Here is an 18,140-nt window from a genome sequence, read left to right as displayed (position 1 = left end):
GATGATGGTGGGGATGCAGAACATTATGAATGTACACGATATCACTGAAGAATTGTTAAAATGGTAAATGTTATGTTATGTCTGTTTTACCAAAAAAAAAAAGTGTAGAAAAACTCTTAACAGGGGCTTCCCTGGTGGCACAGTGGTTAAGAATCCGCCTGCCAATGCAGGGGACACGGGTTCGAGGCGTGGTCCTGGAAGATCCCACATGCCGTGGAGCAACTAAGCCCGTGCACCACAACTACTGAGCCCGTGTGCCACAACTACTGAAGCCCACGTGCCTAGAGCCCATGCTCCACAACAAGAGAAGCCACTGGAATGAGAAGCCTGCACACCACGACAAAGAGTAGCCCCCGCTCGCCGCAACCAGAGAAAGCCTGCGCACAGCAACGAAGACCCAACTCAGCCAAAAATAAAATAAATTAAAACAAAACAAAAAACAAAAAAACTCTTAACAGGTGACCCAAAAACATCCACCCATCTTCTTCTTTTTGGGCCATGCCACGTGGCTTGTGGGAGTTTAGTTCCCCAAGCAGGGATTGAACCCAACAGTGAGAGCACAGATTCCTAACCGCTGGACTGCCAGGGAATTCCTGATTTTTTTTTTTTAATTTATTTTGGCCACGCTGCACAGCATGCGGGATCTTAGTTCCCTGACCAGGGATCAAACCCGTGCCCCCTGCAGTGGAAGCTCGAAGTCCTAACCACTGGACAGCCAAGGAATTCCAACCCCCCATCTTCTTAAGGTACTTAAATATTCACAGTTACCCCAGAATTTCAGCTTTCTTGCCTCCCAGCATCAAATACCCACTTATTGAGAGCACCGATAAGTAGATCTAGACACAGACCAGAGCTTTCATGCTGATTCAGACAACCCAAAGCCACCCCATCTCAGGCAGTGTGAATTCACCCCATACCCCACCTCTGCAAAGAGAAGCTAAGAGCAAGGTGAAATGAAAAAGCCAGAGCCAACAAGAGCTCTCATCGCTTGGGGCCAAACTCCAGAATTGCCCCACATACATGAGAACAGAGCTAAATAAAATACCAGGCCAGATGGCAAAGGCTGAAGGCTAGGCTGAGACCAGCACGCCAGCATAGCCCTGAATACGGCTGCAAAGGTCCATCCCCTGGTGAGAAGAAACCATGTCACAGCTGGTCTCATTTTTCACCCGCTCGTTCAATTGCCCATCACAGCACAGGGATACACACACTCCCTCTCACCAGGATGAACAGATCCCCTGGGATTGCCGGATGATTTTCACAGCTTCAGGACCCTGACTGGGATTTAGGAAGGAGAAAGGATGGGAGACCTCCAGGGCTTAAGCTGGTGGGCAGGATCCACACGAGCCACTGAATCTCAAGCTGAATCCTTCTCCCAACTTCAGTTTCATGGCTCTATTACCCTCCCCATCACTCATTCATTCATTCATTCATTCAGCAATATTCATTAAGCACCTACTGTGTGTCCGGCACTGTTGTAGACACTGGGGACCCAGCAGTGAACAAAACAGACATGGTCCCTGCCCTCATGAAACTCACATTCTAGTGGGGGAGACAGACAAGAAACAAGATAAACAAGTAAAATATGCAGATGGAGGAAAGAAAACAGGAGAGGAGGAAAAGGAACAGGAAGGAGAATGTCATTTGGAGAAGGTGGTCAGAAAAGATCTTAGTGGGAAAGAAACATTTGAGTAAAGATCTGAAGGAGGTGAGGGAGGAGCCATGAGGGTGGCTGGGGGAAGAGCGGTCTAGACAGAGGCAACAGCCTGTGCAAAGGCCCTGTGGCTGGAGCGTGCCTGGTGTGTTCAAGGAAGAGCTAGGAGGCCTGTGTGGCTGGAGTGGAGTGAGTGAGGGGGTGAATGGGGGGAGGTGATAGAAGAAGGTGACAGGGACAGATGGTACGGAGCCTTGTGGACCACAGGGAGGACTTTGACTTTTGCTCTGAATAAGGTAGGAGGCATGGAAGAGTCTAAGCAGAGGAGGGACTTGACCTGACTCAGGTGTTCTCAGGCATCCTCTGGAGGTCAGATTTGTAAGAAACCCAAAAAGCAGTGGAATTGATCACCCCAACCATTGTGGGACTCCCTCTCTCCCTCCTTCACCCCACATTCTACTCATCATCAGGGCTGCTGATTCTACCTCATACTTCCTCTCCCACTTGCCATGGTTCAGGCCCTCATTTGCCCCACGCAGATGGACCGTAATACTTTCCTCTGTGTTCTGAGTCTCTCCTCCCTCCAATTCATCATAGACTATCAGGTCACCCGTTGGCCAATCCCAAAAGGACTCCTCACTTCCAATCCTGAACACATCCCCAACTTCTGCAACTCTTTGCCTCCATCCTGAATGCCCTTCTATCTCCTTACCCCCAAAGTCCAGCTCAAAAGATGCTTCTGCTCTGAAGCCTCCAAGAGAATTCATCAGTGCCCAGACCCCTCACCTGCCCACACATGCCCATGGCTCTCTACCTCCAGCACCTGCCACTCCCTGCATGGGGCTAGTTCTGGCTGCAGGAGCAAGAGACATGCCAGAGGTGCTGGGGAGTTAATACCCTTGGAAGATTCCTCAACCAATGACTGATGGGAGTTGATAGAGAAATGCCCCCAGCTTCGCAACCAACCTGCTTGGATCCTGGATCTGCCCCCTCCTGCTGTGTGACCTTGGACAAGTCACTTCACCTCTCTGGGCTACAGTTTCCCCATCTGTAAAATGAGGATGATGAGGGCACATATTTCATCAAGCTCTTGTGGGGATTAAATCATTTCATCTCTACATAATGTGCTTGGAACAGCATCCCACACATGGTAATTCCCTAAAGACGTGTTTGGTATTATTATGACTGTGGCTACCATTATGATTCCACCCTCTGCTGAATCCTCAAAGCCTAGTACAGTGCCTGGCCAGCAGGAAGGACACAATGAACACTTACTGAAAGGTAGATCAGGGAATTCCCTGGTGGTCCAGTGCTTAGCACTCAGTGCTTTCACTGCGGTGGCCCGGGTTCAATCTCTGGTGGGGGAACTAAGATCCCGCAAGCCGCAGGGCCAAAAAAAAAAAAGGTAGATCAATGATTCCTCTTGTCCAGGGCAATATCAAAATTGGACCCATGTTCTACATGCTGGACACCATTTATCATTCTTAAACTTGCTTGACTCTATTGGTGCTGGAAGGTTAAAAGGAAAAAGAAGAGACTGCCAGGAAACAAATAATAAAACTTCTCCCAGGGGAGAGAGTTCCTCTAATGTTGCTCCCTTAAACTAAACTGTTAGGCATTTGCTCTCTTCTGTGTCCTCAGGAGTGGGTGGGTAGTTTTACCTACCAGCTGCACCTTTGGAATACTTTTCCTTCAATACCTGTTTTTGACTGCTTGGTATTTTGCGTTAGTGGGGATTTGACAATCTCCCTCATTCATTCTGCAACTTCGGCCAGCCAGTGGCTGTGGATGGTTATAAACATATTAATACGTGAAGACATTAATTCATTACGATGCTAATTATTAGTCCTGATGTGCTTCGTTTGTTCAGCAAATATTTACTGAGTACCGACTGTGTGCCACTGTGACTCAATTATTGCACATCTTGGGATCTTAAAACTCTCAAGAAATCGTCTAAAAGCTGCCTCCCCTTGAGGCTGAAAGAAAAGGTAGTGATGGTTTTTGCTGGGGGGAAAGAGCTGGATAGCAAAATTGGAGCCACTTTTAGAAAAAAGAAAAAAAAAGTGAATAGCCCAGTCTCCAGTCCTGAAAAAAATATGAGAAGATGAACCTCCCTGCACTTTGTTCTTGGTCACTAAGAATTAATGTGTGGATTAGTAGGGTCCAGAATATGTTCCCAATACTCATCTGACTTGCATGTTTTAGGGGAGGGATGAGTGGGACACGCAGAAGAAAGGGAAAGCTGAAGCATGAACTACAGAAGAAATCAGAAGTGAAAAGAAGCCAGACACAAAGACCACCTATTGTCTGACTGCATTTCTATGAAACATGGAGAAGAGGGAAATCCGTAAAGACAGAAAGCAGATTGGTGGTTGCCAGTCGCTGGGGGACTGAGGAATGAGAATAACTGCTTCATCGGTAGAGAGCTTCGCTTTGGTGTGAAGAGAAAGTTCTGGAACTAGATAGAGGTGATGGTTGCACAACATTATGAATATACTAAGTGCCGTTTAATTGTTCCCTTTAAAATGGTGAGAACAGTAGACTTTATGTTGGGTGTATTTTACAATTTAAAAAGTAAAGAAATTGGATACACACCTTTGCTCTGGAGAGAAATTTAAAAGTAGTCAATATAACAAGGGAACTATACAAACTATCTTGTAATAACCTATAATGGAAAAGAATCAGAAAAGAATCTGAATATATATATATTCTTTATATATATATATATATTCTTTATATATATATGTGTGTGTATATATATATATATATGAATCACTTTGTTGTATACCTAAAACTAACACAACATTGTAAATTAACTATACTTTAATTTTTTTTCTTTTTTTTAACATCTTTATTGGAGTATAATTGCTTTACAATGGTGTGTTAGTTTCTGCTTTATAACAAAGTGAATCAGCTATACATATACATATATCCCCATATCTCCTCCCTCTTGCGTCTCCCTCCCTCCCACCCTCCCTATCCTACCCCTCTAGGCGGTCATAAAGCACCAAGCTGATCTCCCTGTGCTATGCGGCTGCTTCGCACTAGCTATTGGTTTTACATTTGGTAGAGTATATATGTCACTTTGTCCCAGCTTACCCTTCCCCCTCCCGGTGTCCTCAAGTCCATTCTCTAGTAGGTCTGAATGGTTAATAAAATAAAAAATAAAGAAAAAAAATTTTAAACCAAATTACATTGATCAACTCTTGCAAGAACAGCAACAGCAAAAAAATGTGGCCAAGATTTAGTGAGCACCTACTATGTGCCCAGCACTGAGCATCACCTGGCCTGGCCTCCCAGGACCACTACCACTGGGATGCCATGGTTAGCCTGATCATCAGCTAGGAACACTGAAGCACAGAGGGGCTGAGTGATGCCCTTAGGGCTTCTAAGACTCTGACCAGCACTTAGCTGCCCCGGAATCCTGTTCAAATGCAGATTCTAACTCAGGGCTGAGTGGGCCCCAAGACTCTGCATTCCCAGAGGGTGCTGGTCCAAGGTCTGCACTTTGAGAAGAAGGTCTGGAGATTCTGACCAGTGGCCCCTCCCACTTGGTTAAGTCAGGCTCACTGGCCGCCATCAGACAGGCTTGGCCTTGCCGGAAGGGGTAGGAGAGCTTGCCAAGAGCCCTTGCCTGTCTGTCACTATGAAGACAGTGGGATTGAAAGATCCTGGAATAGAATCTTCCCTCACTTGCCCTTGGCCATTAAGGGCCCTCTGGTCCTGTAAGCTAACATTTCAAAAAGAATAATAAAATAAATAAGTCAAACCCTCTGCCGGAGCATGTGATGTCCAAGAGCTGCACTTGGCATTACTTTGCAGGTCATTTACCCAGTAATTTTTTCAATGTCAAATGTGCCCTTGGCCTCCAGAACCCCGGTCCTGATCTTTCCCCTTACTTTGGGGGACGGGAAGGGGCAGCATTGAATTAAACCAGTCTTATCTAGAGGGAGGATGGCATTTGCCCTGAGTGACATCTTTATGTTTCTCTGCAAATCCCTGTGTCTTGGAGGAAAGCGATATCAACAGAATAGTCAGCTACTAAGATGGCTGGAGTTGGGAGACTTCCTGCAGCCTGGGCTTGGTATTGGAAGGACTAGAAGCCAAGTAGGGGATGAGGGGCCAGCGTCAGCCACAGACACCCTAGACTCCTCCTCCCCACCTTACCCCCATCCTCTCCCCACCTAGGACTGTCCTTGAAAGAGCCCACATGGGAAATGGCAAGTCTGCCCTGAAGTTGTCAACTCAGAACAGGAAACTCAGGATGGAGCCCGGATACCTAGTGGAGACCCCCCACCCTCAGTGCACCTTTGCTTGGAGCCAAGGAGAGATGGGGCACAGGAATGAGCTCTCCCTTCCTGTCCGTTTACCCTCAACAGAGGTTACTGCCTCTGGGAAGGTATTCTGTCCTCCTGTTTACATTCTATTCTGGTTGCTTCTCCCAGCTCAGTCTCTCAGGAGCCCCGAAAGCAGGAGCCCCTGAAAAGGCAGAGGAGCCCAGCCCGCGGGGCGCTTCCCCTTGTGCCCCCACCAGCCGCGGCAGCCACGTGTTCTCGGAAGCTGTCAGCGGAGAGAGAGCGAGAGAGGAGAGGGATTCTGTCTCTCCCACTTCTTGAGAAATGAAAGCCCCCCGGAGAGTCAACTCTGTCCAAACATTTTTAAAAAGGGAGGGGTTGGTCTAGAGGGGTGTCAGTGCTGTCTCTGCTTTTCATTCGGAGCAAGGGAGGGGAGAATGTTAAATATTAAACGGAACAACTGGTTTCCTAAGACGGTGTAATTATCCTCAACAGCCATCTGCCATCTCCCTTTTTCCAACGCATTCACGCTGCGTTGAGCACAGCAAACAAGGACCCCGGCTACACGGGCGTCGCAAACTTTTGTTTCGGGGACCGCCTCCCGCAACAAAGCTGTAGGCAATAGGGGAGGGGGGCGCGCGCAAGATTTCAAGTTCTGTCACTTGTCCAGCCTGCCTGGGTCTTAAAGCAGAAAGAGACTAATGTAGACTTGAGTGATGGGGTGGGGAGGACATAAAAAAGTAGAATTAGACTTAGCTTGGAAACTATAGTCATTGGGGAAATGTCACATGTCCAGGGCAGGTGGCAGAGACATCAAGTACTACAAGGGGGCTAAGAGCAGTTGAAAGAAAATGGATTTTTCATCAAGAAACAAGTATAAGCTGGAAATCAGGGGTCTGCCCCCACCAAGAGAAGCTGCCCACCCCCAAAGAAAAGCTATTCATAGGAAGGTGGGGGTCATTGGGTTTCTACCTTTGCATATGTAGGTAATGTTGCAGCAAGGAAATAAAGATTAGACTGCCTGCAGGACTCTGCCCCCAGGATCTTGTATCGCTCACTCACCTGTATCGCATCGGCTCCGGGGCTCAGGCTGTGTGGTTACTGGGCAGCGCAAAGAGTCCTCCAGCTGCCCTGAAGGTCCCACCTTGTCAGCACCCAGGGCTCCAAGCCAGCTGAAGTCCACGCATCCATTGCCTGCCAATGAAAAGGAAAAGGGGGCCCCCGAGAGAGGAGAGAAAGGGGGTGCCAAGAGCAGCTGTTCTTCGAGCTGAGGGCTCCCCACAAAGGCAGGCACCAAGTGGGGCTGCTGTGCCAGCTGCCAGGGGGGGAAAGCGAAGGAGGAGGAGGTTTCCTTGATGCTGGGAGGAGACAGGGGAGAACTAGCATCACATCAGCTCCTGATCATCTCCAGCGAAGTACTGCACAGGAACCCAGCACAGGGAGACAAATCCAGCCCCCTGTTCCTCACATTGCTTCTCAGAGGAAAATAAAGGGAATTCTTACTCTCGTCTCTCCACCCCTTAACACTGCACCTCAACCTCCCAGCACAGGGCAGGACCCTAGTCTCTGGAAGGATGCTGTTTATCACCCACTCTACCTCCTTTCAGACCGGCTTCTCTTAAGGAGCAGAGGAAAGGTGGTAACAGGAGAGCTCTTTCTCTTCTACTTAGGGGGTTTGCGGAGGGGGGTTTGAGGAGGTGGCATGTGTAACAGGCGTGAAGCAGCGGGAATACGGAATCACACTTATAATTTAACCATCTCCCCTCTGCCAGATTGCAACCTACATTATTGATGCCCTTACAAAAACAATGCTAACCGCCCCCCCCAAGTCTTTTCTGTTCACTCTCGAAACAGCTTCTCCTCACCACCCCACTACCTCCCCCCTTAAGGCGGAGGGGATTGTATTATCTGAACATAAAGGCAGAGAGAAGAAAATTGGAGTCTTTAGATGCAAAAAGGCAATTGATTGCAAGTTTTATAGGTTTGTTTGCTGCATGCGTAGAATTAGGTTCCCAAAACTGGGGTGACCCTCTTTCTCTTTTTAAAAGGGGCTCCTTTTAAAGGTGAGCAGTATGTTTTTCTTATAAGAGGCATCTAGGGCAGAGAGAAGCCCCATGCTTTTCCCAAGGTGGGGTCAAAGTGAGAGGATCTACCTCACAGGGGAAAGTGGCATTGTTTAGACAGTTAGGAGCAGTCAAACCTGGGCTGGGTGTTAGGGGATCTTAAAGAATTAGGGTTCATTTTATAAAGCCTGTTAGTAGTATTTTGATTATGTTGTTTTTTTTAGTCTCTATGTGTTAGAGAAGCATATTGAAGTATTTATGTGTGAGGTGATGGGTCGTTTCCAGGAAACCATCAAAACATCCATTGACCGATGAATAAATAAACAAAACGTGGTCCCTCTGAAATAGGGAAGTCACAAATGTGACACCATATTGGGTCTGTTTCCTTTACTTTAACCTTTGTATTCTATTGCTTTTGCTACAAGTTAAGAACGTTGCCTGTAGACTGAAATATACTGGATAGCCCATTCTCAAGGCTCTGACCTTTAAAGGTATAACACTTTTCCATTCATATAAAGATAAAAAGTCACAGAACAGAAAATAATATCATTTGTCTTGGAGGTTTACAGAAACATCGTGACCTGACCTACGTGGACAGATGCAGGAACAAAGGATTCTGGCACCAAGAAATTTGTAGCAACCACCCCCTCTCCTTTCAGTATAAAAGAAGCCTGAATTCTAACTCAGGGAAGATGGTTCTTTGGGATACTATTCCGCCATCTTCTCGGTCTGCTGGCTTTCCAAATAAAGTCGCTATTCCTTGCCCCAACAACTTGTCTCTCGATTTATTGGCCTGTCGTGTGGTGAGCAGTATGAGCTTGGACTCAGTAACACCTTTGTGCAATGGAATATTACTCAACCATTAAAAAGAGAGAAGCACTGATACATGCTACAACATGGATGAACCTTGAAAGCATTATGCTGAGTGAAAGAAGCCAGGGTACACATAGGGGACATAAAAGGTCACACAGGGTATGATTACATTTATACGAAATGTCCAGAAGAGGCAAATCCAAAGAGACAGAGAGTAGACTGGTAATTTCCAGGAGCAGGGAGATGGAGCGATAGGGGATGCCTACTTTTTGGGGCGATGGAAATGTTCTGGAACTAGATAGAAGAGAAGTGGCATGATACTGTGAATGTACTAAATGCTCTGAATTGTTTACTTTAAAAGGGTTAATTTCATGTGATGGGAATTTCCCGCCAATTTTTTTTAATGCAACAAAAAAGGGAGAGGAAAATGAACATGACAGCACAACATAGCTAATTGAAGAAATTGGGTGATGGGAACAAGGGGGTCCATCATAGTTTTCACCATATTTTTCTCTCTGCTTTGTGTATGCTTGAAATTTTTTTTTAAATATGGGGGTGGAAATGGAATAGGAAGAACTCAACCCATCGTGGTGGGTTTGGGCCAACAGAAGTGGGGTAGAGGGGGCTTCTCTCTAGGTGAGTGCACCCTCAGTTCAGCAACTAGGTGAACCCCTAGGCTGCAAAGCCAAAGTGTGGAGGATGGAGCTGAACCCTGGGGTCCCAACGCCTGGGAGAGCAAACAGACCCCACTCCACGTTATCAGCCTGCAACCTCAGACAAGCCTCAGTCTCCTCATCAATAAAATGGGGCTAATCCTTCTTACCTTGTGGGGATTTTGTGAGAATCATATGAGATTTCATTGAAAAAGAATATCTGGGGACTCCCCTGGTGGTCCAGTGGTTAAGACTCCAGTGGTTAAGACTCCACACTCCCAATGCAGGGGGGCCAGGTTCAATCCCTGGTCAGGGAACTAGATCCTGCATGCCACAACTAAAATATCCCACATGCTGCAACTACAAGATCCTGCACACTGCAATGAAGATCCTGTATACCACAACTAAGACCTGGCACAACAAAATAAATAAATAAATAAATGTATATATATATATATATATATATATTAGAAGAATATTTGCTTCTATGTGTACTAAAACCTTGTCTGGAAAGATGCTAGAGAAATCACAGGGGCTCTCTGTGGGGGTGGGGATCCCACCTGAAAGGACAGGGATGGAGGGGCTTTTCCTGCTTACTTTTTTATATTTAGCAGATTTTGCACCATGTGGGTATAATACAGATTAAAACATTAAATGAAAAAGTGTGATTGTGTATGTCAAGCGTTGGCTCACTGTTTCTGTCAAGGGCCAGGTAATAAACATCGTAGGCTTTGCAAGTCATATGGTCTGTATAACATCCAATCAATTCTGCCCCCACAGAAGCGCCATAGACAAAGTGTAAATGAATGGGTGTGTCTGTGTGCCAATAAAACTTTATTTATAAAAAATCATTACAGAAGATGGCGGAAGAGTAAGACGTGGAGATCACCTTCCTCCCCACAAATACATCAGAAATACGTCTACATGTGGAACAAGTCCTACAGAACACCTACCGAACGTTGGCAGAAGACTTTAGACCTCCCCAAAGGCAAGAAACTCCCCCACGTACCTGGGTAGGGCAAAAGAAAAAATCAAAAACAGAGACAAAAGAATAGGGACGGGACCTGCACCTCTGGGAGGGAGCTGTGAATGAGGAAAGGTTTCCACACACTAGGAAGCCCCTTCACTGGCGGAGATGGGGGCTGGGCAGGGGGGAAGCTTCAGAGCCACGGAGTAGAGCACAGCAACAGGGGTGCGGAGGGCAAAGCAGAGAGATTCCCGCCCAGAGGATCGGTGCCGACCAGCACTCACCAGCCTGAGAGGCTTGTCTGCTCACCCGCCCGGGCGGGCAGGGGCTGGGAGCTGAGGCTCGGGCTTCGGAGGTCGGATCCCAGGGAAAGAACTGGGGTCGGCTGCGTGAACACACCCTGAAGGGGTTGGTGCGCCACAGCTAGCCGGGAGGGAGTCCGGGAAAAGGTCTGGACCTGCCGAAGAGACAAGAGACTGTTTCTTGCCTCTTTGTTTCGGGGTGCGTGAGGAGAGGGGATTAAGAGCACCGCTTAGGGCTTCCCTGGTGGTGCAGTGGTTCAAAGTCTGCCTGCCGATGCAAGGGACACGGGTTCGTGCCCCAGTCCGGGAATATCCCACATGCCGTGGAGCGGCTGGGCCCGTGAGCCATGGCCGCTGAGCCTGTGCGTCCGGAGCCTGTGCTCTGCAACGGGAGAGGCCACAACAGTGAGAGGCCCGCGTACCGCAAAAAAAAAAAAAAAAAAAAAAAAAAAGAGCACCACTTAAAGGAGCTCCAGAGACGGGCGCGAGCTGCGGCTATCAGTGCGGACCCCAGAGACGGGCATGAGATGCTAAGGCTGCTGCTGCCGCCACCAAGAAGCCTGTGTGCAAGCACAGGTCACTATCCACACATCTCCTCCCGGGAGACTGTGCAGCCCACCACTGCCAGGGTCCCGTGATCCGGGGACAACTTCCCCGGGAGAACGCACGGCGCACCTCAGGGTAGTGCAACGTCACGTTGGCCTCTGCCACCGCAGGCTCGCCCTGCACTCCATACCCCTCCCTCCCCCCGGCCTGAGTGAGCCAGAACTCCTGAATCAGCTGTCTCTTTAACCCCGTCCTGTCTGAGCAAAGAACAGACACCCTCAGGTGAACTACATGCAGAGGCGGAGCCAAATCCAAAGTTGAACCCCAGGACCTGTGCAAACAAGGAAGAGAAAGGGAAATTTCTCCCAGCAGCCTCAGGAGCAGCAGATTAAATCTCCACAATCAACTTGATGTACCCTGCATCTGTGAAATACCTGAATAGACAATGAAATCATCCCAAATTGAGGAAGTGGACTTTGGGAGCAGCGATATATATATTTTTTCCCTTTTTCTCTTTTAGTGAGTTTGTATGTGTATGCTTCTGTGTGTGCTTTTGTCCGTATAGCTTTGCTTTTACCACTTGTCCTAAGGTTCTGTCTGTCCATTGTTTTTTTTTTTAGTATAGTTTTTAGCGCTTGTTATCATTGGTGGATTTATTTTTTGGTTTGGCTGCTCTCTTCTTTCTTTCTTTTTTTAATTACTTTTTAAATTTTTTTAATAACTATTTTTTATTTTTTATTTAATAATTTTATTTTATCTTATTCTATTTTATTTTACTTTATCTCCTTCTTTCTTTCTTTTTTTCTCCTTTTTATTCTGAGCCGTGTGGATGACAGACTCTTGGTGCTCCAGCCAGGCGTCAGGGCTGTGCCTCTGAGGTGGGAGAGCCAAGTTCAGGACACTGGTCCACCAGAGACCCCCCCAGCTCCACATAATATCAAATGGCGAAAATCTCCCACAGATCTCCATCTCAAGGCCAAGACCCAGCCCCACTCAACGACCAGCAAGCTACAGTGCTGGACAGCCTATGCCAAACAACTAGCAAGACAGGAACACAGACCCACCCATTAGCAGAGAGGCTGCCTAAAATCATAATAAGGTCACAGACTCCCCAAAACACACCACCAGATGTGGACCTGCCCACCAGAAAGACAAGATCCAGCTTCATCCACCAGAACACAGGCACTAGTCCCCTCCACCAGGAAGCCTACACAACCCACTGAACCAACCTTAGCCACTGCAGGCAGACACCAAAAACAACAGGAACTATGAACCTGCAGCCTGCGAAAGGGAGACCCCAAACACAGTAAGTTAAGCAAAATGAGAAGACAGAGAAACACACAGCAGATGAAGGACCAAGGTAAAAACCTACCAGACCTAACAAATGAAGAGGAAATAGGCAGTCTACCTGAAAAAGAATTCAGAATAATGATAGTAAAGATAATCCAAAATCTTGGAAATAGAGTGGAGAAAATACAAGAAACGTTTAACAAGGACCTAGAAGAACTAAAGAGCAAACAAACAGTGATGAACAACATTCAAATTATAGGGGTCCCAGAAGAAAAAGAAGAGAAAAAGAAAGGGACTGAGAAAATATTTGAAGAGATTATAGTTGAAAACTTCCCTAATATGGGGAAGGAAATAGTTAATCAAGTCCAGGAAGCACAGAGAATCCCATACAGGATAAATCCAAGGAGAAAGACAACAAGACACATATTAATCAAACTATCAAAATTAAATACAAAGAAAAAATATTAAAAGCAGCAAGGGAAAAATAACATACAAGGGAATCCCCATAAGGTTAACAGCTGATCTTTCAGCAGAAACTCTGCAAGCCAGAAGGGAGTGGCAGGATATATTTAAAGTGATGAAAGGGGAAAACCTACAACCAAGATTACTCTACCCAACCAGGACCTCAATCAGATTTGATGGAGAAAGTAAAATCTTTACAGACAAGCAAAAGCTAAGAGAATTCAGCACCACCAAACAAGCTTTACAACAAATGCTAAAGGAACTTCTCTAGGCAAGAAACACAACAGAAGGAAAAGACCTACAATAACTAACCCAAAACAATTAAGAAAATGGTAATAGGAATATACATATCAATAACTACCTTAAATGTAAATGGATTAAATGCTCCAACCAAAAGATATAGACTGGCTGAATGGGTACAAAAACAAGATCTGTATATATGTGGTCTACAAGAGATCCACTTCAGACCAAGGGACACATACAGATGGAAAGTGAGGGGATGGAAAAAGATATTCCATGCAAATGGAAATCAAAAGAAAGCTGGAGTAGCAATTCTCATATCAGACAAAACAGACTTTAAAACAAAGACTATTACAAGAGACAAAGAAGGACACTACATAATGATCAAGGGATCGATCCAAGAAGAACATATAACAATTGTAAATATTTATGGACCCAACATAGGAGCACCTCAATACATAAGGCAAATACTAACAGCCATAAAAGGGGAAATTGACAGTAACACAATCATAGTAGGGGACTTAAACACCCCACTTTCACCAATGACAGATCATCCAAAATGAAAATAAATAAGGAAACACAAGCTTTAAATGGTATATTAAAAAAGATGGACTTAATTGATATTTATAGGACATTCCATCCAAAAACAACAGAATACACTTTCTTGTCAAGTACTCATGGAATATTCTCCAGGATAGCTCATATCGTGGGTCACAAATCAAGCCTTGGTAAATTTCAGAAAATTGAAATCTTATCAGGTACCTTTTCTGACCACAGTGCTATGAGACTAGATATCAATTACAGGGAAAAAATCTGTAAAAAATACAAACTCATGGAGGCTAAACAATACACTACTTAATAACCAAGAGATCACTGAAGAAATCAAAGAGGAAATCAAAAAATACCTAGAAAGAAATCACAATGAAAACACGATGACCCAAAACCTACGGGATGCAGCAAAAGCAGTTCTAAAAGGGAAGTTTATAGCAATACAATCCCACCTTAAGAAACAAGAAACATCTCAAATAAACAACCTATCCTTACATCTAAAACAATTAGAGAAAGAAAAACAAAAACCCCAAAGTTAGCAGAAGGAAAGAAATCATAATGATCAGATCAGAAATAAACGAAAAAGAAATGAAGGAAACGATAGCAAAGATCAATAAAACTAAAAGCTGGTTCTTTGAGAAGATAAACAAAATTGATAAACCATTAGCCAGACTCATCAAGAAAAAAAAGGGAGAAGACTCAAATCAATAGAATTAGAAATGAAAAAGGAGAAGTAACAACTGACACTGAAGAAATACAAAGGATCATGAGAGATTAGTACAAGCAACTATATGCCAATAAAATGGACAACCTGGAAGAAATGGACACATTCTTAGAAAAGCACAACCTTCTGAGACTGAAGCAGGAAGAAATAGAAAATATGAACAGACCGATCACAAGCACTGAAATTGAGACTGTGATTAAAAATCTTCCAACAAACAAAAGCCCAGGACCAGATGGCTTCACAGGCGAATTCTATCAAACATTTAGAGAAGAGCTAACACCTATCCTTCTCAAACTCTTCCAAAATATAGCAGAGGAAGGAACACTCTCAAACTCATTCTACGAGGCCACCATCACCCTGATACCAAAGCCAGACAAAGATGTCACAAAGAAAGAAAACTACAGTCCAATATCACTGATGAACATAAATGCAAAAATCCTCAACAAAATACTAGCAAACAGAATCCAACAGCACATTAAAAGGTTCATACACCATGATCAAGTGGGGTTTATCCCAGGAATGCAAGGATTCTTCAATATACACAAATCAATCAACATGGTACACCATATTAACAAATTGAAGGAGAAAAAGCATATTATCATCTCAATAGATGCAGAGAAAGCTTTCGACAAAATTCAACACCTATTTATGATAAAAACCCTCCAGAAAGTAGGCATAGAGGGAACTTACCTCAACATAATAAAGGCCATTTATGACAAACCCAGAGCCAACATTGTCCTCAATGGTAAAAAACTGAAACCATTTCCACTAAGATCAGGAACAAGACAAGGTTGCCCACTCTCACCACTCTTATTCAACATAGTCTTGGAAGTTTTAGCCACAGCAATCACAGAAGAAAAAGAAATAAAAGGAATCCAAATCAGAAAAGAAGAAATAAAGCTGTCACTGTTTGTGGATGACATGATACTATACATAGAGAATCCTAAAGATGCTACCAGAAAACTACTAGACCTAATCAATGAATTTGGTAAAGTAGCAGACACAAAATTAATACACAGAAATCTCTTGCATTCCTATACACGAATGATGAGAAATCTGAAAGGGAAATTAAGAAAACACTCCCATTTACCATTGCAACAAAAAGAATAAAATACCTAGGAATAAACCTACCTAAGGAAACAAAAGACCTGTATGCAGAAAATTATAAGACACTGATGAAAGAAAGTAAAGATGATACAAATAGATGGAGAGATATACCATGGAAGATTGGAAGAATCAACATTGTGAAAATGACTCTACTACCCAAAGCAATCTACAGATTCAATGCAATCCCTATCAAACTACCAATGGCATTTTTCACAGAACTAGAACAAAAAATTTCACAATTTGTATGGAACACAAAAGACCCCGAATAGCCAAAGCAATCTTGAGAAAGAAAAACGGAGCTGGAGGAATCAGGCTCCCTGACTTCAGACTATACTATACAAAGGCTATACTATACTATACAAAGCTACAGTAATCAAGACAGTATGGTACTGGCACAAAACAGAAATATAGATCAATGGAACAGGATAGAAAACCCAGAGATAAACCCACGCACATATGTTCACCTTATCTTTGATAAAGGAGGCAAGAATATACAATCGAGAAAAGAAAACCTCTTCAATAAGTGGTGCGGGGAAAACTGTACAGCTACATGGAAAAGAATGAAATTAGAACACTCTCTAACACCATACACAAAAATAAACTCAAAATGGATTAAAGACCTAAATGTAAGGCCAGACACTATCAAACTCTTAGAGGAAAACATAGGCAGAACACTCTATGACATAAATCACAGCAAGATCCTTTTTGACCCACCTGCTAGAGAAATGGAAATAAAAACAAAAATAAACAGATGGGACCTAATGAAACTTAAAAGCTTTTGCATCACAAAGGAAACCATAAACAAGCCGAAAAGTCAACCCTCAGAATGGGAGAAAATATTTGCAAATGAAGCAACTGATAAAGGATTAATCTCCAAAATTTACAAGCAGCTCCTGCAGCTCAATATCAAAAACACAAACAACCCAACCCAAAAATGGGCAGAAGACCTAAATAAACATTTCTCCAAAGAAGATATGCAGATTGCCACAAACACATGAAAGAATGCTCAACATCATTAATCATCAGAGAAATGCAAGTCAAAACTACAATGAGATATCACCTCACACCAGTTAGAATGGCCATCATCAAAAACTCTACAAACAATAAATGCTGGAGAGGGTGTGGAGAGAAGGGAACCCTCTTGCACTGTTGGTGGGAATGTAAATTGATACAGCTACTATGGAGAACAGTATGGAGGTTCCTTAAAAAACTAAAAATAGCACTACCATATGACCCAGCAATCCCACTACTGGCCATATGCCCTGAGAAAACCATAATTCAAGAAGAGTCACGTACCACAATGTTCATTACAGCTCTATTTACAATAGCCAGGACATGGAAGCAACCTAAGTGTCCATCGACAGATGAATGGATAAAGAAGATGTGGCACATATGTACAATGGAATATTACTCAGCCATAAAAAGAAACGAAATTGGGTTATTTGTAGTGAGGTGGATGGACCTAAATTCTGTCATACAGAGTGAAGTGAGTCAGAAGGAGAAAAAAAATACGGTATGCTAATACCTATATATGGAATCTAAAACAAACAAAAAAATGGTTGAAGAACCTAAGAGCAAGACAGGAATAAAGACGCGGACCTACTAGAGAATGGACTTGTGGATATGGGGAGGGGGAAGGCTAAGCTGTGACAAAGCGAGAGAGTGGCATGGACATATATACACTACCAAATGTAAAACCAATAGCTAGTGGGAAGAAGCCACATAGCACAGGGAGATCAGCTAGGTGCTTTGTGACCACCTAGAGGGGTGGGATAGGGAGGGTGTGAGGGAGGAAGACACAAGAGGGAAGAGATATGGGGATATATGCATATGTATAACTGATTTACTTTGTTATAAAGCAGAAACTAACACACCACTGTAAAGCAGTTATACTCCAATAAAGATGTAAGGCTGGACCATAGTTTGTCCACTCACATGTTGATAGACATTTGGCTTGGCACCAGTGTTTGACTGTTACAAACAAAGCTGCTGTGAACAATCACATACAAGCCTTTGTGTGGACATGTTTCCATTTATCCTGGGTAAATACCCAGGAGTGGAATTGCCAGGTCATAAGGTGAGCATACATTTTACTCCATAAGAAGCTACCACACTGTTTTCTACCAGCAGTGGGCACGTCACTCCCCAGCCTCACCAGCAATTGGTATCATCTATCTTTTAGATGATAGCCATTCTAGTGAGTGTATAGTCATATCTCACTGGGGTTCTCATTTGCATTTCCCTAATGGTTAATGATGTTGTAGAAATATACATGCATGAGTGAGCTCTAAAGAAATAAAGGGTTGCCCAGGAGTCAGAGAAGAGACAGCTGAGAGTCAGGAGGTAGGCATGTGACATGGTCCTGAAAAAGCTTGTAGAGCATAATGGTGAGGGTGTATTAGGGGCTTTACTGACTCTTCAAGGCAAGAGATGAGGCCTCATGTCCTTAGTGAATAGATGAATAGGAACTGACAT

General features: G+C 44.2%; 1 pseudogene across 1 annotated transcript in view; it reads right to left on the bottom strand.

Moving 5' to 3' along the window:
- Window positions 1-18,140, bottom strand: part of LOC309805306 (mitochondrial transcription rescue factor 1-like) — a 91,224-nt pseudogene that overhangs the window by 10,550 nt on the left and 62,534 nt on the right. Inside the window, exon 2 of the transcript in view lies at window positions 7,012-7,143. The product of the transcript in view is annotated as a mitochondrial transcription rescue factor 1-like (transcript). The remainder of the gene's footprint in view (window positions 1-7,011; window positions 7,144-18,140) is intronic.

This window comes from Mesoplodon mirus (genome assembly GCF_964341445.2).
Source record: "Mesoplodon mirus genome assembly, chromosome: 5".
NCBI lineage: Eukaryota > Metazoa > Chordata > Mammalia > Artiodactyla > Ziphiidae > Mesoplodon > Mesoplodon mirus.
Note: the sequence above shows the minus strand (reverse complement) of the source record. Positions and strands in the feature narration are given on the sequence as shown.